Source organism: Rhinatrema bivittatum, chromosome 1, assembly GCF_901001135.1.
Source record: "Rhinatrema bivittatum chromosome 1, aRhiBiv1.1, whole genome shotgun sequence".
Taxonomy (NCBI): domain Eukaryota; kingdom Metazoa; phylum Chordata; class Amphibia; order Gymnophiona; family Rhinatrematidae; genus Rhinatrema; species Rhinatrema bivittatum.
This window is the reverse complement of record NC_042615.1, coordinates 296,493,739-296,499,989: the sequence shown is the minus strand read 5'-3', so window position 1 is coordinate 296,499,989 and position 6,251 is coordinate 296,493,739. Positions and strand designations below refer to the sequence as shown.

The window sequence follows — 6,251 nt, the reverse complement described above, 5'->3', positions numbered from 1 at the left end:
CATAAGTCCAGCCGGCCCTGGTACCCAAGGGCTCAACCTGAGGGGAATGAGGGCTGGTAGTGGTGAAGCTCCAGCAGGGTCTCTGCTCCAGCCTGGCTTCACCTTCCGATGGTGGGGACCTGTGGGGGTCTTTTCTTTATAAATCTTTGCAGATCTCTTTGGGTTCAATATCTCGATAGCTTTTGGGATAAGTAGACACAAGAATTAAATGTTCAGTTTTCTTTAAAGTCCTTTATTAACTTGTTTTGGTACAATATGTAACATTACAACAAATATGAAGATGCATTACATCTATTACAAAATACTAACTAGATCCTTCATATCTCAAAGACAGGTGTACATGGCTGGGATAGCAGATTCTGATATTTGTATAAAGTGCAATAAAGTCCCTGGTACATTAAGTCATGCATTTTGGTTTTATGGCAAAATTCAATTGTTTTGGAAGCAAATGTACTCTTTGAAATTGTCTTTTTCTGCTTCTGCTGCTGTTTTTGGTATCCTGTTGACTGGCCTTTTTGGAACGGGGTTACAAAAACTTTGCATCACAAAAGTTTTTCTTTTAACTAATATGGTGATTCTTCAAAATTGGAGACAAGAGACTGCACCATCTCTCATGTACTGTAAGAGCACGTTTCACAATCTTTTGTTACTGGAACTTCTCACTGGAAAGATAGCTTCTTCTAGAGGGAAAAAAAAAGATATTAGATGTTTGGATGCCATATATATCATCTTTGCAACCTCAAGCTCGCAGTCAGGTTTTGAATGATTATTGACTCTTTTGGGGATTTTTTGTTATGGATTTTCTTGAGATAATGGTAGTAAATGACTCTTTATCTTACAAAGGAGGGAAAGGGTGGTAGTGGTGGGGTGGTGGTTTGGGTTTATTCACCAGTATTATTCTGTTTTGTATCCTATTTTTGCTTGATGAGTATATTAAACACAACTCTCAAGCATTGTTCTTTTCTCATGTTTTCATTTATTGTGTTTACTTTTTTGGTATAGAATGTTGCTAATTGTTTGCTTGAATAATGATTATCAATAAACAAAATTGAATAAAAATTTTTTAGAATTCTAAAATTACTGTTTTTCTATTCTAATAGGCAGAAAAGTAAGTAGATATTTTTCACCGTTTACTAAATATAAGCCTGATTCATCAGGAGAAAAGCCTTAGTGAATCAGGCAGTATGTTTGATATATGAAGGCAGCAAAATAAGAGCATCTAAAATGAAAAAAATACATTTTTCTTTTTCTAGCTCCTTTTGTATTGGTGTGACGAAGGGAGTACAACTTGCATTGAGTAAAATCTTATTCTGATACTCTAGTATTCTAGCATTTGAACCTACAGCCTGGAGAAGCCACGGGGGCAGTCTTCATTGGGAAATGTATTTCCATTTGATTTCTGATTTGATTTGAGTGAATATGTGTGAAGCCCAACGGAAGTACATTTCCCACTCATTTGAGTGGAAGGTTAAACGAGGACTGTACTACAGTCCCAAAGTGCTGGTAATAAATTTATCATAGAGCTTTCAGCTTTTGCCTAGAACAGGTGAGCCTAGGGAATGCAGACACATCAGACACGAAGAAGATGGAATAAGCTTTCAATACAGACTGCCTGAGGGGAAGGATGGGAAGCCTGCCTGGCTGCCGCGACACTGGTGCCAAACAATAGAGAAATGCAGTTGCTGAAAAATGTTGCAGAAAGCCCATCCAGATCCAAGAACCAAATCTTCAAAGGGGATTTCCAGTAACGATAAATCTTCATTTGTCAGCCACTCTCTCTCTCTCTGCTCCAGGGAGAATTTAAACCCTATGTAAAGGGGGATATGATTTTCTATATGAAGAAATAATAAAGTAAGACCTCAGAAGGGAAAACTTCATCCAAGTGCACTGGAATTTCCAGTCTAATGTCAGTAAAAAAAACAGCAAGTTACAATGCCTGTAGGACTGAAGGCGAGAGCTCTGCCTGCCTGTTGAGTTCTCTGCAGGAACACCCAATCTGTTGAACATGTACAGTCACTGGTGGAAAGTTACTAATATGAGCCTTCCCCAATGATACCCAAAAAAAAAAAATCACACTTTCTTAGCTGTTGTAAGGGTTTATAGAAATCTAGACTATGACAGCAGATGAGGACTGCAAGGCCCCTCAAGTCTGCCTTGTTACTATCTGAAAATGTAGTTCCATTCTACACAGGCCTCACTGCTATCAGAAATAGCAGCTCTTGGACTGGCCTGATGGCCCAGCGGCTGAGCTATGTGGGGCCTTGCAGAAGACTTGGATTCAATTTGTGATCCTCAGGCCCACTGGGGCTGGGAGTGCTGTAGAAGCATTATTTGCAGGGTCTAGGAGTGCCAGCCAGTGCACATCAGCCACATCTTTAGACTGGCCAGAGAATCACGCTGTGGACAAGAGGAGAACATATATAAAGTTTTACCTGCTGCCCCAGGAGGGTCTTTCCTTGCCTCTTGCATGGCATCTGGAGGTAGGAGAGGAGCAGTATCATGTTGCTCAAAGGAGGGAGCAGGTCCAATAGCTACAGGAGGGTTTTTTCCTGCCTCCCATAGCACATGTGAAGAGAAAGCAGCATCCACAGCCACAAGAGAGAGTTGTCTCTACCTCCTGCAGTTCTGACATTGAAAGGGAGGAGGAGCAGGACACATTATACCGCTGCTTCTACAGCTCTTCACAGCAGCAGCTGAATGGAAAGCCTCCTGTTGCTGCTCTTCCTCACTGCCACACAGGAGGAATGTATCTGGGAGCCCTGAGAAAGCTCCTGCCGATGAAAATAGATGCAACTATGTTTGGGTCAGTGGTGATGTTATCATCATGTGACCTGAAAGGCATTGGGTCACAGTGGTGTTGCAAAAACAGGCCATATTAAAACCAATTAAAAAAAAACCACAAAATAAATAAAGGTGAATGGGGGCCCTGGGCAAGCCCCTGCCACATGAATAAACCTCCCGGGTGGTCCAGAAAGTGCTAGTATGCACCGGGGCTTGGAGGAGACATGTATAGCACAAGAAGCACTGGGAAAGCCCCTGCTGCACTCTTGGAAAATCAAAGGGAAGACCCAGAAGTGGATTACACATGCAGCACTGGGAATATAATTTAAAGAATTGGGGAAAATTGAGTGATGGGGCACCCTGGGCTAGCCCCCATCATATATATAAAAGTGGTTGGCCATATTTATTTGGCCAGGGAAAGCCCTGTGTCAGGATTTCAATGTGCACAATAAGCCATGCCAGGTTGTACCACCTGCTGCAGCTATGGAACAAAGAGCAGTTCCCTGGAACTGAGGGTTATCATGGCAAACACATCAGCACAAGGAGCAGCCTCTTGGCTGATAGAAGTAAAATCCCCTGTGGAAGGACACTAGGGGAGTAAAGTGATCAGTCCCTTGAGACTTTTATGGACTTTTTTTTTTTTTTTATCAAATATATGCTCTGATAAAAAAAGTTTCATGTGGGAAACTTGAAGGCAGAAGATCAGTTGGTGTTGGAAGATGGCAGCAGCACTATTCACCAGCTCTGCAAAACACCAGTAAAAATGGAGCCAACAATTACTTAAGGGGAATATCTACAGGAAAGTAAGATAAACTGTTTGCATGTGGATGTGAAGGTTTGAGTGGCAAAAAAAGTGATGTTTTTGTTCTAAAGTTGTTTCTGTTTTTCTGCATTAAGGTAAGGGGACAGGGTAGTTAGAAAATCAGTTCAACAAGTCAACGGACACATCACTTAGGAGCTCCTAGCTTGTGGAAGATTCTAGGTGCTAGGGAGTCCGTTTTTATTGTTGTTTCGTTAATGCAATGGAGTAGGTAACCCTGAAGGGGAGGATGTGGGAGCAGGTATCAATGTCCACTGCATCTGGATTCACCACCCTGAGGACACCTGCTGAAACTGGAACCATTGCCCAGGATACCAGTGCGTGCAACTGGGGACATCACACTGAAGCTTTGACCAAAAAACAACAACAACAAAAAAGGACCAGCGATAAGTGCACAAACTACATTAAAGAGACTTCTAGCCAGACTAATAGTGTTTTGTGAACTAAATAATAAAGCACCCAAAAAAAGAAACGCTGAGAGGAAAATAAATATACTCAAACAAAAGAATACTTACCTCAAGAGACTCTGTTCAAGAAGAGCCTGTGAAAGAGAAATAAAAACACAATTTTTTTAAAATACAAACTGGGAACAAAAACACAGTCAAAGTATCCAATTATGGTTGGTTTTAGCCTAAAGTCCTATGAGAAAAAAAAAGTATATTTCTTAATAGTGTTTGAAGATATAGCTATGCTGAAAGAAAAAGGTTTGAATGTGTTGAAGTTTCAAATTGTTGTTTAAGTATATATATAAAAAAGCCTTTTCTTGTTGAAATCTTTCAAGCACACTTATTGCCTGCTAGCACTTAATAGTTTTCTTTTTTAGTGCAGTAAAATTGTTAAACCTTTTAATCCAGGATCATATATTGCAGAGGTTTTTTTGCAACTGTCCTCTTTGTTAAGGACATTTCCTAACTTTATCCCCGCTTTCCCTCCCTACCCCTAGGAGACTGGCTGTTTGGGCTACACTCAACCTGGCAGGAAACAGAGCTTTTCACATGTGACACCTAAGTGGATCTCTACTTATCCAAAGCGGGAGGGACCCCACCCTGAGGCAGCTAACAATTGCCACAAGAGCTGGGCTGGGGAGATGATAAAAAGTAAGGAACCCGCCCTTCCCAGGAGCTGTGAATGGAGGCTCATGGCACCTCAGCCCCATGTGATTGAATTTGTGCTGAGCCAGAAGCCCAGAAGTGAGCTGTTGACTCTGCTGGGTTGTGTAAAAAGAAGAAAATATAATTAGAAATTAATCTCAGTATGTGCTTCCTGCAAACCATAGACTCGGTTGTAGACTGTGAGGACTTTTTGGGAGGTAAAGCTTTAATTTGCTTTAGATATTGAGACACTGCTGTATTTTATAAAAGTCGCGAAGAAGATCTTTAAAGACCTTAGAAGATCTTAAAATGATTGGCAGGTATCTAGTGACACTAATCCTCTTTTTGTCTCTTCCAAACAGCTTTGGCAAGGGCGTAGGCAATGCAGGGAAAAAACCTAATGAGATTCAGTTGCTGCTGAAATCTAAGTGCACAATGCTCATGTATGGGAACTGTGTGTGTGTGTGTGTGTGTGTGCGCGTGCGCATGCAAACTTTCTTTCACTCCTGACAGACTCTCCCTCTCACAAATATATAGAGGTAGATTTTCCACTCTGCGCACGCGCATCCATGTGCATGCACTTCCCGGCGCGCACACATGGACGCGCCAATTTTCTAACACGTGCACCGGATTTTATAATCTGCATGCGTATCTGTGGGTGGCACGTGCAAGGGGGGAGAAATTTATGCAACCTCAGCATGGCGACGAGATTGGACCTCTCCCAGTTTCCTCCCAGTCTGCTCCAATTAAGGAGCGGACTGGGACGGAACTTTTCAACCCACCTAACTGACCTTCCTCCCGCTTCCCCTCTCCTCCCCGCCTCCTATCCCTATCCTATCTAACCCCAAATTTTTTATTTTACCTCTTGCTCCACTTCAGGAGCAGTAGCCACTTGCTGCTGTATCGACCGCCTCGAGCCTCGCCCCTCCCCTCCCCCCCGCCCCTTTTCTAGGCCTGGCACTTCTGTGCATAACGGGGGTTACACGTGTGGCTGGACCCCTTTGAAAATGCGCGCGCTGTGCGCAAGGCCCAGCCACACACGTAACCCCCGTTTTTTTACGTGTGTGGCCGTTTTTAAAATTCGGCCAATACTGTCAGGTTTAGATCCTCTGCTACATTGCAAGCCAAAAGATTGCAGAGTTGAAACTTGGCTTTATACAAAATGGCATCATAACAATAATGGATCGATGCAATAAATGTGCGCAGAATACGGGCACTCAGTATTGAGCGCCCGTTTTCCTAGCGCACGACCAGCCACCTCTCCTGGGCTCCTAATCCAATATTAAAATGAGGAGTCGGGCTAAAAAGGAGGCACTAGGGACAAATGTGCATCCCTAGCACTTCCTCCGAATCGGGCGCACAGGAGAGGTGGCTGTCAAGCGGACTGGGAAGATGGACGCTCAATCTAAGAGCGTCCCTTTTCTCCTGCTACTGGAATATACGCGCTCAAGGTACGCGGCTTGGACCATGTATCTTGTGTACATATTGGACGTCCACATTTCTTTTTTCAAAGAATTAAAAAAAAAACCAAAAAACAATACTGCTTTATTTGGTTCCTC

The 6,251-nt window shown here is 42.8% G+C and overlaps 1 long non-coding RNA gene across 1 annotated transcript; it reads right to left on the bottom strand.

The window, feature by feature from the left end:
* Positions 1–222: 222 nt before the first annotated feature.
* Positions 223–4,682, bottom strand: LOC115080574. Its single transcript, XR_003853596.1, has 3 exons — positions 4,444–4,682; positions 4,117–4,142; positions 223–680 (listed from the first exon to the last, which is right to left on the bottom strand). It is a non-coding gene; the product is annotated as an uncharacterized LOC115080574 (long non-coding RNA).
* Between the last annotated feature and the right edge of the window lie 1,569 nt (positions 4,683–6,251).